Source organism: Lissotriton vulgaris, chromosome 1_2, assembly GCF_964263255.1.
Source record: "Lissotriton vulgaris chromosome 1_2, aLisVul1.2, whole genome shotgun sequence".
Taxonomy (NCBI): domain Eukaryota; kingdom Metazoa; phylum Chordata; class Amphibia; order Caudata; family Salamandridae; genus Lissotriton; species Lissotriton vulgaris.
The window spans coordinates 254460970-254474262 of NC_141686.1; positions in this window are offsets into that span (position 1 = coordinate 254460970).

Genomic DNA, 13293 nt, shown 5'->3' on the forward strand with positions numbered 1-13293 from the left:
AGTCCCCAACTGAGTCCTCATATCTCTGTCCGCACAAGGTCCCAAAAGCGAGACCTATTGGCTATGCAAATGCTTGTTGTTATTATGCTGAGCACGCTGTCTACATTACATAAAGCCTCCACAGGCTCAAATTACTCTTAATTACGTGACTGGGTGCAATCGTGTTATTATTGGTTGTCCCGTTCCGCATCAATGAGTAATACTAAACTACAAAAATTACTCCGATTTCTCTTGTAAAATTATAATTCCACCGAGGCCTACCTAGAAGAACTGTGCAATATCCCTGAATAACTCTTTGCAAGAAATTGTAAAACGGAGCTGACGAACGTGGCAAACAACTACGTGCGTTCCTACTAATCATAGGTGGCATCATAATTAATGGAAGAGATGAGTCAAAAATACCTGCCAGACCCACTAGAAGACGCATCACAGGCATCTCAACAATAGACTATAGAATCTCAAACCATGAATTATTCAATTTAATATCGGGAGTACATTTGTTACATTTTACACAGTGAGCAAGCAGTTCTTCAAGTTACCTTTGAGCCCTGGCTGGAACAATCCTCTGAATGGTCCTTTGAGACTCCATATGGTCAGAGTGATGTTGGCCCAACACATGGACAATTGCATTGGAACACCACTAACATAAAACATTTCAATAAGATGGCTATAGCAAGTTTGGGCCTGATAGTTTGCGGAGGATCATCTTGTAACTGAGAATGAGAACTGTATATAGAAAGTAACAAAGGCAATGGATAGTTCAACAAAAACACAAATAAAGATTTTAAAAACTATACGAAAGATGCTGCAGATGCAAAATAATAACAAGCTCAAGCGCAACCAAATGCTGCAATAATCTATAACTTGGAAGAAGAGATTATGGACTTCAGGAAAAATAAAAAATACTCTGAATCGTTCAAAAGGGGTAGGAATATGATCAAATTTGGCACAAATGACATCAAGCCGCTTCAAGAAAATAAAAATACACAAGGCAGTTTTGGAGAAGAGTTGCTCTAAACTGTTGGACAAAGAACTCTTGGGTTGTCTCTATCCCACCTGAGGCATGGATAGATAACATAAGCAAGTTATACACAATAAAAATAGCTAAATCGATGGAAGAAACGGCAGGTTATTCGTCTAAATCCCAGTATTCTGAGATGATCCTTCCTCCAACGTGGCAAACAACTACGTGCGTTCCAACTAATCATAGGTGGCAGCATTATTAATGGAAGAGTTGAGTCAAAAATACCTGCCAGACCCACTAGAAGACGCATCACAGGCATCTCAACAATAGACTATAGAATCTCAAACCATGAATTATTCAATTTAATATCGGGAGTACATTTGTTACATTTTACACAGTGAGCAAGCAGTTCTTCAAGTTACCTTTGAGCCCTGGCTGGAACAATCCTCTGAATGGTCCTTTGAGACTCCATATGGTCAGAGTGATGTTGGCCCAACACATGGACAATTGCATTGGAACACCACTAACATAAAACATTTCAATAAGATGGCTATAGCAAGTTTGGGCCTGATAGTTTGCGGAGGATCATCTCGTAACAGAGAATGAGAACTGTATATAGAAAGTAACAAAGGCAATGGATAGTTCAACAAAAACACGAATAAAGATTTTAAAAACTATACGAAAGATGCTGCAGATGCAAAATAATAACAAGCTCAAGCGCAACCAAATGCTGCAATAATCTATAACTTGGAAGAAGAGATTATGGACTTCAGGAAAAATAAAAAATACACTGAATCGATCAAAAGGGGTAGGAATATGATCAAATTTGGCACAAATTACATCAAGCCGCTTCAAGAAAATAAAAATACACAAGGCAGTTTTGGAGAAGAGTTGCTCTAAACTGTTGGACAAAGAACTCTTGGGTTTTCTCTATCCCACCTGAGGCATGGATAGATAACATAAGCAAGTTATACACAATAAAAATAGCTAAATCGATGGAAGAAACGGCAGGTGAATCTTCTAAATCCCAGTATTCTGAGATGATCCCGCCTCCAACGTGCAAACAATCAGAGAACTTTATAAAACGGGCCAGATCTTTAAGAGCCGGGGGCCCAGATCAAAAAGACCTGGCGCATCTCCCATAAACAGCATCTTTTGTGGGGTTTTAGACATAGAAGCTGCACATATCTGGTAATGAGATGTGACGTAGTAGAGTCAGACTAGCAATGTATCATTAGAGTGAGCCAATCAATGTTGTTATATATGATACTTTTGGAGACATCTACTTTCTGCTGCATATTAATAAATTGAGGTATGCATGGCAAATAAAGGAAATATTATGAATCATAATGTAGCACAGAAATACAGTGGACAGTTCAAATAATGAGTAAATAAACAAAAATATCCTGAATACCTATTTTATAAGACTAGTAGATTGGCAAATCTTTTTGACTAGTGCCTAAGGTAGCAGCTCGACTGCTTTCTTTGCCCCTCACAAAAATGCAAGATGGCTGCGGCCTACTCATGCTAACTTAAGCTGACCTGAATTCGGCATTACTTTCTAATTAATAAAAAACACCCACGTTGTCGTATCATACAGGATATAACACGGTACCCTTGCTGCTGCCTCCACAGGGTCATCTCATACAGGGTATGATGCTGCACGTTTGCTGTACCCTCCTCAGGGTCATCTAATACAGGTTATAGTTCTGTACCCTTGATGTACCCTCCTCAGGGTCATCTAATACAGATTATAGTTCTGTACCCTTGATGTACCCTCCTCAGGGTCATCTAATACAGGTTATAGTTCTGTACCCTTGCCGCTGCCCCCACTGGCACAGCTCACACTGATTATGAATCTACACCGTGCTGCTGCCACCACAGGGGAATAGCATTTTAGTGCTCCACTTTGCTGCTACCACTACTGCCACAACTTGTAAATGGTTATGACCCTACACAAGGCCGGCTCTAGGGCGGTGCGAGCTGTGCCACCGCACCGGGCGCTTACTTGGGGTGGGGCGTCAGTTTGCAAGTATATTCTTGTTTTAAAAGCACCTGCGGACGCGTTCTTTGCATCCAGCCAGTTGCAGGCATCAATTAAAAGGAGTGAGGCCAGAGTTTTGTCTAGGGGAAGTTTGACCGCTTGTAAGGTAGCGCAGAGGGTTATTGTGCCTGCTGGAAAGAATGTTTACCATGCAGATCACAAAGTGCATATAATGTAAAATAGGTCAGTGTGTTGCTGCTTCTGTCAGAGACATCCTTTTGTTACTTGCAGTTTGTAAGTTAAAATCCTAGTATAGAATACTGAGCTATTAACTGTCATCAAAGAGCTGTTTTTTGCCCAGTCTTTCGTTATCCTAAACTTGCAAAAGAGGTTCATTTGGTTTTAAGTTTTAAATTCTGCATTGCTGCTTTTCCACACTTAGGACTCCTAAACTATACTACCAATATTGATGACAAGTGACTCCTACACCTTCAATCAATCAATCAGGAGTTTTTTAAAGCGCGACTACTCACCCGTAAGGGTCTCAAGGCGCTAGGGGTGGGGGGGTGCAGGTTCCATTCCATCAAGGAGGGGGTCTGTCGAAGAGCCAGGTTTTGAGGTTTCTTGCGAAGATGGGGAGCGATGTTGTCTGTCTGAGGTGGAGCGGAAGGGCGTTCCATGCTTTGGCCGCGAGGAAGGAGAAGAAGCGGCCTCCCGTCCTGGTCTTTCTGGTGCGGGGGACCACGGCTTAGGAAAGCTGGGCTGATCGTAGGGTCCTTTGAGGTGCGTGGAATTTGAGTCAGCTGTTCAGGTATGCTGGTCCGGTGCCGTGGAGGGCCTTGTGTGCGTTGGGTGAGCATCTTAAAGGTGATTCTCGCCTCGACGGGGAGCCAGTGGAGTGTGCGCAGGTGCTGGAAGATGTGGCAGTGTTTTGGCAGGTTGAGGACCAGTCTTGCGGCGGCGTTCTGGATGTTCTGTAGCTTGCGGATGAGGTTTTTGTTTATTCCGGCGTAGAGTGCGTTGCCGTAGTCGAGTCTGCTAGTGACCAGGGCGTGAGTGATTGTCTTTTGGTGTTTGAGGGGGATCCATTTGAAGGTCTTACGAAAGAGGCGGAGGGTGTGGTACAGGAAGATGAGACAGAGATGATCTGGCGGTCCATTTTGAGCTCGGAGTCCAGGATGATTCCCAGGTTGCGTGCGTGGTCTGTGGGGGTTGGCGGGTTTCCGAGGGCGGTGGGCCACCAGGTATCACTCCAGGCGTCGGGGTTTGGGCATATGATGAGTACTTCTGTTTTGTTGGTGTTTAGTTGTAGGCAGCTGTTTTTCATCAATTTGGTGACGACTTCCATGCCTTCTCGAAAGCTGCGTCTGGCGGTATTGGGCTCGTTGGATAGGGAGAGGATGAGCTCGGTGTCGTCTGCATATGACACGATGTTGAGTCGGTAGGTTCTGACGATGGGGGCAAGTGGAGCCATGTAGACGTTGAAGAGCTGAGGGAGGAGCCCTGGGGGACTCCGCAGGTGGTAGGTGTGGGGTCCGAGAGGAAAGGGGGGAGTCTGACCCGCTGCGTCCTGCCGGAGAGGAAGGAGCAGATCCAGTCAAGGGCCTTGTCCTGGAATCTTGCATCGTAGAGTCAGCGTATTAGGGTGCGGTGGGAGACTGTGTCGAACGCCGCTGATAGGTCGAGGAGGATGAGGGCTACTGTTTCTCCTTTGTCCAGTAAGGTGCGGATGTCGTCTGTTGCGGCGAGGAGGGCGGTTTCCGTACTGTGGTTTTTTTTTTAGCCGGATTGGGAGGATTCGAGGATGTTGTGTTCTGCAATGAATGTGGCGAGTTGGCTGTTGATGGCTTTCTCGATGACTTTCGCTGGGAACGGGAGCAGGGAGATGGGTCTGTAGTTTTTGAGGTTGGTGGGGTCCGCTGAGGGTTTCTTTAGGAGGGGGTTGACCTCGGCATGTTTCCAGTCGTCGGGGAATGAGGCGGTTGCCAGGGAGCGGTTGATGGTTTGGCGGAGCATGGCTGCGATGGTGTTGGCGGCTCTGTTGAAGATGTGGTGGGGGCAGGGGTCCGTGGGGGCCCCTGAGTGGATTGACTTCATTGTCTTCAGAGTGTCTTCGGTGGTGAGGGCTGTCCAGTCATCAATCGCTGGTTTCCGGGTGTCGGAGGTGGTTGGCGAGGGTTCAGTGTGTTGGTTGTCTTTGTCGAAGTTGTTGTAGATGCTCTTGATTTTGTGGTGGAAAAAGATGCTGAGTTTGTCGCAGAGGTCTTGTGAGGGAGGGATATCGGTAGACTCGCTGGTGGGTTGGGCAAACTCCTTGATGATGCTGAAGAGTTCCTTGCTGTTGTGTGCGTGGGTGGAGATTCTGTCTTCAATCGCTTTTTTCCTCGTTTCTCTGATGAGTTGATGGTGGGTGTTGGTGGCGGCTCTGAAGTTGTTGTGGGCTTCTGTGGATTTGGTGTTTTTCCAGGCCATTTCGAGGCGGCGGCATGTGCGCCTGGACTCTCGAAGTTCGGTGGTAAACCATCTGGCTTTCTTGGCACGGGTATTGTTGTTTTTCTTGAGGGGGGCTATGGTGTTGGTGCTGTCCGAGATCCATCTATGCAGGGTTCGGGCTGCGGTGTTGGGGTCGTCGTTTTCCGCGATGGTTGGGGTGGAGTTGTTGAGTGAGGAGGTGAGCTGGTCATCGGTGATTTTGGTCCAGGTACTGGGTTCTGTGGATGGTGGGTGTTCTGAAGGTGAAGTGGACGCAACGATGGTCGGTCCATGGGAGTTCGGTGGTGTGGCTGAAGGTGATGGAGTTTCCTGTAGTGAAGAGGGGGTCGAGGGTGTGTCCTGCTGAGTGCGTGGGCTCGGTCACGATCTGGCGGAGTCCAATGTTGTGGAGGTTGTCTAGGAGGCATGTGGTGTTGGGGTCCAGTTGATTGTCGAGGTGGAAGTTGGGGTCTGCCAGCAGGGTGTAGTTGGTGGATGCGATGGCCTGTGGGGAGATAATGTCCGTGATGGAGTTGGCGAAGGGTCCGTGGGGTCCAGGGGGTTGGTAATGAGGGTTCCTCGGAGGGCGGCGGTGGGGCTGGCCAGTATCTTGAAGTGAAGGTGTTCCATCAGTTCTGTGGACTCGTCAGGGAGTGTGCTCAGGCAGAGGCTGGATTTGTGGACGATGGCGATTCCTCCTCCTGGGTGGGTGGGGCGGTCCTTCCTGGAGATCTTGTATCCTTGGGGGATGGCGATGGCGATGTCCGGTCCCGAGGTGGTGTTGGTCCAGGTTTCGGTGAAGAATGCTACATCTGGGGTGGTGCTGTCGAGGAGGTCCCAGATTTCTGTGGCGTGTTTGTGGTGGGATCGGATGTTGAGGAGGATGCATTGCAGGGTCTTCGGTTCGGTTGTGTTCTTGTGGGCGGGTTGTGCTGGATCCGTGTTCTTGGCTGTGCTGCAGGTGTGCCGGCAGCGGTGACAGCTGAAGGGTCCATGGGTGTCGGCTGGTGATGCTAGCTTGCAGTTGTTGTTGCAGCCTGAGTTGACTGCGTGGAGGGCTGCTGGGTTGTAGCGTTGGCGGGGCGGAGGTCCATGGTTCCTGGTGCTGGTCGCGGACGGGTCGGAGACGGGCGCAGAGGTGCTAGCCTTTGACGCGCCTCCGGTGCACCAGCAGCGCGCCCGCAGCCCACGGCCGCCATTAAGTAGGGGTCGCGGAGGGCTGGGAGGCGGGAGCGGGGAGGGGAGCTGGATTGGGCCGGTCGCGCTGGGTGCAGAGGGGCCACTGGGGCAGCAGCGGCGGGGAAAGGTAAAGGGAGGAAAGAAGGGATAAAGAAAAAAGGGAAAATAAGCAGAAATAAGGCACAAAAGAGCAGTGATGCAGAAAAGAGCAGAAAGGTGAAAGATAGAAAGGGTAGAACAAAGAGAGAAAACAAGTGAAGGAGCAGAGGGAGAGAAAGGGAAAATGGGCAGAAATAAGGCACAAAAGAGCAGAGGTGCAGAAAGGTGAAAGATGGAAAGGGGAGAAAAACGAGTGAAGGAGCAGAAAGAAAGAAAGGAGACAGAGGTCCACTGGACCACCAGGGATGAGGCGCAGGGAAACCTGCGGGTGGAGGAGGGCCTCGATCACCAACACTCAAGAGTGCAGGGGCAGGGGCACCTCGCTTAATGGTGGAGCTGCGAGGGTGGGAGAGCAATTTCACTGACAATGAGTCAGTGGTCTTGCTCGCCTGTCCCCGCAGTGGCCGTCATTAAGTAGGGGTCGGGGAGGGCCGGACAGCTGGGAGGCGGGGAGGGGAGCTGGATTGGGCCGGTCGTGCTGGGGGGGGAGGGGCCCCGGGGGCAGAAGCGGTGGGGAAAGGTAAAGGGTGGAAAGAAGGGATAAAGAAAAAAGGGAAAATAAGCAGAAATAAGGCACAAAAGAGCAGAGATGCAGAAAAGAGAAGAAAGGTGAAAGATAGAAAGGGTAGAAAAACGAGTGAAAACGAGTGAAGGAGCAGAGGGAGAGAAAGGGAAAATGGGCAGAAATAAGGCACAAAAGAGCAGAGGTGCAGAAAGGTGAAAGATAGAAAGGGGAAAAAAACGAGTGAAAACGAGTGAAGGAGCAGAGGGAGAGAAAGGGAAAATGGGCAGAAATAAGGTGCAAAAGAGCAGAGGTGCAGAAAGGTGAAAGATAGAAAGGGGAGAAAAACGAGTGAAGTAGCAGAAAGAAAGAAAGGAGACAGAGGTCCACTGGACCACCAGGGATGAGGCGTAGGGAAACCTGCGGGTGGAGGAGGGCCTCGATCACCAACACTCAAGAGTGCAGGGGCAGGGGCACCTCACTTAATGGTGGAGCTGCGAGGGTGGGAGAGCAATTTCACTGACAATGAGTCAGTGGTCTTGCTTGTAGTCCTGTCTGATGTAACAAGTCCTATACATTGATTTACATACATATGATTGTCTCTGCAATGTGTGTATGATGTAAAGTGCTCTGACACCATAGCGCAAGGCTGTCTGCGTTGAAGGGAAGATTGTTTATGTCAGAGGTCTTCAAACTGTGGGGCGTGCCCCTCTGGGGGGGCGTGGATGGGTTCCCAGGGGGGCACAAATACCTCTGTAGATATGTAAATTAAAATGGCCTGGAAGTACAGCATGTATTTGCAGCATTTCCAGGCTTCATAAAGGGCCAATCATCAGTGCAGGAGGTACTGCTGTGAGGTGTGGAAGCGGCCACTGTTAGTTATCATTAATGAAGCAGATGCAGCAGGGCTGGGGCCCAGAGGTTTGAGGGGCCCACTGCTTCACAATTATGATTGTCTACCTTTACAAAAGGGGCATGGGAGCTTATTTTCCTTTCTAGCATAATGACCAAGGCCACCCTTGCAGAAAAAAGGGATACAACATGTGGGAGTTCTTTTTTTTGAACGGGACAGAGAGCCTCTTTCAAAATTGGAGTGATGGTCATGCATGATGGGGAAGAGTTAAAAGATGCAGAGGAGATAGCCTGCTACTCAGGACTGCAGTTATCATTAGTGCAGTAGGTGTAGTTGCATTGGGGTCCAAGAGTGTGAGGGGCTCACGAACACCCCAATTACGGGGCGCGGTATTTTTGGGATAGTACATGTTTTTGTTTGATTAATTTGATGTTTTATAAGTCTCATATTTAGTGTGGTTCATGATGAACTACAGAAAAAGTACTCCTGAAATCATCTCATAAACCCCGCCTCCTGCACCCAGCAATGTCCCTGCCGCTCTCCCAATCCTTGGCATAAAGTTTTGGAGGGGGGGCCAGACATTAAAAGATTTTGCTTAGGTGGGCTCAGAGCAAAACAGTTTGAAGACCTCTGTCCCTACGATGAGGGCTAAGACTCAGGACAGAGGTAAGTTGTACACTGGGCTGCCCACTGACTGAAAAAGCTGAACGTGGAGGACGTTGGGAGCCAAATTGCATGAGGAAGATTAAGAGGAGTAATCCACCCACCCCACAGCCTTGCCATAATCTGTCCTGGGGGCCGACCTTCTATGATCAAACTGAGGTGCTAGGGGTGATGGCACCCGTGTCCTCACCGAATGCTGGTGATGGTAGTGGTGAGTAATGGCAAGTAGCAGGAGGGGCAACCTGGTAGTTGCTGGTGTGAAACTAGTGTGAAGCAGTGCAGGGCTTTCAAGGCTTTGATGAGATCTAGCTCGGTCGCCTCCACTGCACCTGTGTCCTCACTTGGTGTGAACCCCCCTTTCGAGTTAAGCACCGCTAAAAACTGCACCGCCAAGGCCCGCCAGTAGCCAAGGAGAGCTGCGCCTTTCAGTACTGCTCACCTCGCTTCCGGCCGGTTCCTTCTGCCTCTCCTCTTGGATACCAATGCCTGCTTGCTTAATAATAATATTAATAATAATACAGACACTTATAGAGCGCGACAGCTACCTTCAACAGAGGTGTCCCGGATTTAAAAACAATCAGTAGTGCGTAGATGGCATACCGGACAGTCACACTCCCGGCCCAAATTATTCTGCCCTAAAGAGCCAGGTCTTAACCATTTTTCTAAAATGGTGTTCTGTATCTATGTTGCGGAAATCATTTGGCAAGGAGTTGCTTAACACACACCATGCAGGAGTAGAGCGGTAGCAGTGGTCGTATCAGGCCCATCCTCTGGCCTCTGACTTGTGGTGACTCCTGCAGGGTCTGAGGGACCGGGGACTTCAGGGAGGCAAATAGCCAACTGTTGTTCCGTTTCCTGCTGGATTCGTGTCTGGCCGCTGCTACCTCAGCCCGCTGTGCCGGGAGACCACGGCCACTGCTCTCTGTCACAATGCCTGGGCAAGGGGTCCCTTTGGCCATTATGGTATTTCCAAATGTACAGACTGAGCAGAAGGATATTTCTAATTTTGTTGCTTTAAAGAAGACGAATAATGGATATACTAGAACTTGTATAGTGTGTTATCTGTAGATCTGCCCGGCACTTCCTGGGTGTTCATTGTGTTTTTACCCAGCTAATTACTAAAGTTCGGCCCCAGGGGGCATTTGCATTGGAAGTACAGAATGCCCTTCAAATGCAAACGCCCACTGGGGGCGGAACTTTAGTATTTAAGCAGGTGTGCTACAATTTAGTTGCTGTTTCCTCTTTGAACTGGCCTGTGAGCAAGGACTAGTGAGTCCGAAACGCGTAAGGCCCCCCTGAATTTGAGGCAAAATCGGTTGCTGTTTTCGTTGCTGTCTCCAATAAAGAGGAATACCTACCAGTGAGTGCGTTTTCATGCGAGGGCGACCTTAATTTTGGATATCCATACTAATATAATAAAGAGAGAGCCAAAAACCTTTGAGGCGGGTAATCTCAGGAACCACAGCACCAATCACAACACCCAATACAGCGTTGGAAAGAGCAGTTGCAGCAGAAGGACATAGGCTATGCAGACGCCCACCATATACATTTAAAATGTAAAAGAACCGTGCCAACAAAGTAGTCCCTTGTGGGCGTGTCTGCGTTGTGCTGTGGGCTTGTGCTGGGGGGGCGTGACAAATGCTGGGGGCGTGTGGTACGTTCCGCCCTTCGGGCTGGACTGTTCCCATGAGGCACAGGGTCAAGGCTGATTTGCATAAGGCCATGTCTGAACTGGGGTGATGTGGAGTGCAAAAAAACGATGGATTTAGGCCCAGATCTCTGTACTGGGGTGAATGTATGACATTGTTCTGCATTCTGTCCATCAACTGTTGTTTTTGTCACCCCGAGTGTGATGGGTATGCTCAGACGTGAGTCCCATGCTCTCCATTCCACTGGAGTCAAGTTATTCTGGCTGAAAACAGCTAATAGCCATAGATTGGTCCTTGGGTGCTTGTGTCTGGTCCAGGAAAGACTTGACTTGGCAGCTTGGGCTGGAAGGTTCCCATGAGGTTCAGTGTCAAGGCTGAGGTGGTATGGAGTGCAAAAACAGTGGTGGATTTAGACCCAGATCTCTGTATTATTAGGGTAAATGTATGACATTGTTCTGCATTCTGTCCATCAATTGTTGTTTATACATTCTACTCTTTATGCCATGTCTCATATCGTGTGATGGGGTGGGGGTGTGGGTGTGGGTGCGGGGCGCGCGTTGTGTCAAATATATCATTGTTTTTTCTTCGCAGGTTCTGTACATTCCAGCTCCGGGTGTTCACCCTGCTCCCTTTAAATACTCCTGCACCCCATAATCAAAACCCACCCTTACTCCTTAAAATACCCCAACACCCTTAAACACTAACCCATCTTAACCCTATAAATATACCCTATACCCCAAAACCCAAACCTATACCTAAATCCTAAAAATACCCCTGTACCCCAAAAACTAATCCTATCCCTGAACCCTAAAATAACCCTGTACCCCAAAACCCAAACCTACCCCTGAACCCTAAAATACCCCTGTACCCCAAAACCCAAACCTAGCCCTGAACCCTAAAAATACCCCTGTACCCCAAAACCCAAACCTAGCCCTAAACCCTTAAAATACCACTGTACCCCAAAACCCAAAATTACCCCTAAACCCTAAAAATACCCCTATACCCCAAAACCCAAACCTAGCCCTGAACCCTAAAAATATGCCTGTACCCCAAAACCCATGCCTATCCCTAAACGCTAAAACTACCCTTATACCCCATAACCCAAAACTATATCTGAACCCTTAAAATACCCAAACACCCCAAAACATATACCCCTATACCTATACTTACCTTATCCGAACATTAAAAAAAACATGCTTTTACCATTCATGCATTTACAACGAATTTCATTGTAAATGTATGCGTGGTAAAAGCATATAAAATGTAATGTCATGCGTTATGATGGCATTACGGAGTCATCGTACATTCATAATGAAAGTATGCGGAGTGATGGTCTGCGGAAAGAAAGTTGCGGAATAATGGGTGTTTACCCTCCCCCGGTAAGTGCATTGGTGGCACGGCGGTCCGCAACTCCAGCAACATACTCATATTTTTTCACCACCGATTTGAAAAATGCACAGGTCTCTCTCATTGATGGCCAGCACCGATATACACTTTTAGACACACCTCCCGCGACAAGTTCTAGAATTGCGAACTTTAGAGCTGCGGAGCTACGTTTGAATCTCGCCATCATGTCAACATCCTGTGATTCCAGGCAAATTGCTTTGTCTCCCCGTGCCTACCACAAATTATTGTGTTCTTCTGTAATGTACATTGTGCTCATGACATGTCGAGTTCGCGCTATATAATATTGCAAGGAAAAATAAAGTAAGGAAACTCAAGTTCACACACTACTGAATGCGCACTCTTAAGTGCATCAGCAGTGCACTGTGAATCGGAGCGTTTCACAGGCCTGTCACAGATAAGAAATGTTATCAAAACGAAATCCTACAAAACAATATACTACTGGCCGGCAGCAATTCATACCTGGACAACGTCGGGACGGGCACCTAGTAAAATAATATATATACAATGCCATACTATACAATGACAGTTCATACTATACCATACAATGACAGGTCATACTCTACCAACTAATACCAGGCCATACCATACTATACTATGCCGTACTATACAATGACAGGCCATAACTTAAGTAATAAACTCTACAACAATAGACCATATCATACTACACTACACAATGACAGACTATACCATACAATACAAAGACTGGCCATACCATAGCATAATAAACTCTGCAATGATAGACCATACTATAGAGTGACAGCCTATACCATACTATACAATGACAGTCTATACCATACTATACAATGACCAAACTTACCATACCATACTATATATACACAATATACTATATATACAATAACAGGCCATGCATACTATACAATGACTTGCCATATCATATTGCACAATGACAGGTTATACCATAACATAGCATACCATAGAACAACGGGCATACCTTACTATACATTTACAGGCCATACCATACTGTACTATACAATGATAGCAAATACCATATCATTCCATACCATATTACTCAATGACAGGCCATACCATACTATATAATGACAGGCTTTTCCCATAGCATGCCATAAACTGATGACAAGCCATACCATAATACACCACACAATGAAATAAGAGACCATACCATACCATACCCTACTACAAAATGACAAGTCATAACACTATACTATAGAATCAAAGGCCATACAATACAACACTATGCAATGACAGGCCATTGCATACCACACCACAAAACAGCACAGCACTAAAAAATATTTGACCAGACCAATAGACCCTGCGAAGCTGAGACCTATTGCCTTTGCTAAGGCTTGTTTCAATTTGACTTTCCTGAAAACAGTTGTAAAGCTCCAATCTCCCACTGAATTATGGGTTGCCTTGTAAAGTCATAAACAGAGTTATTCAGTAAACAAAAAACCACCAAAGAATTATTAGGCACTATGACAT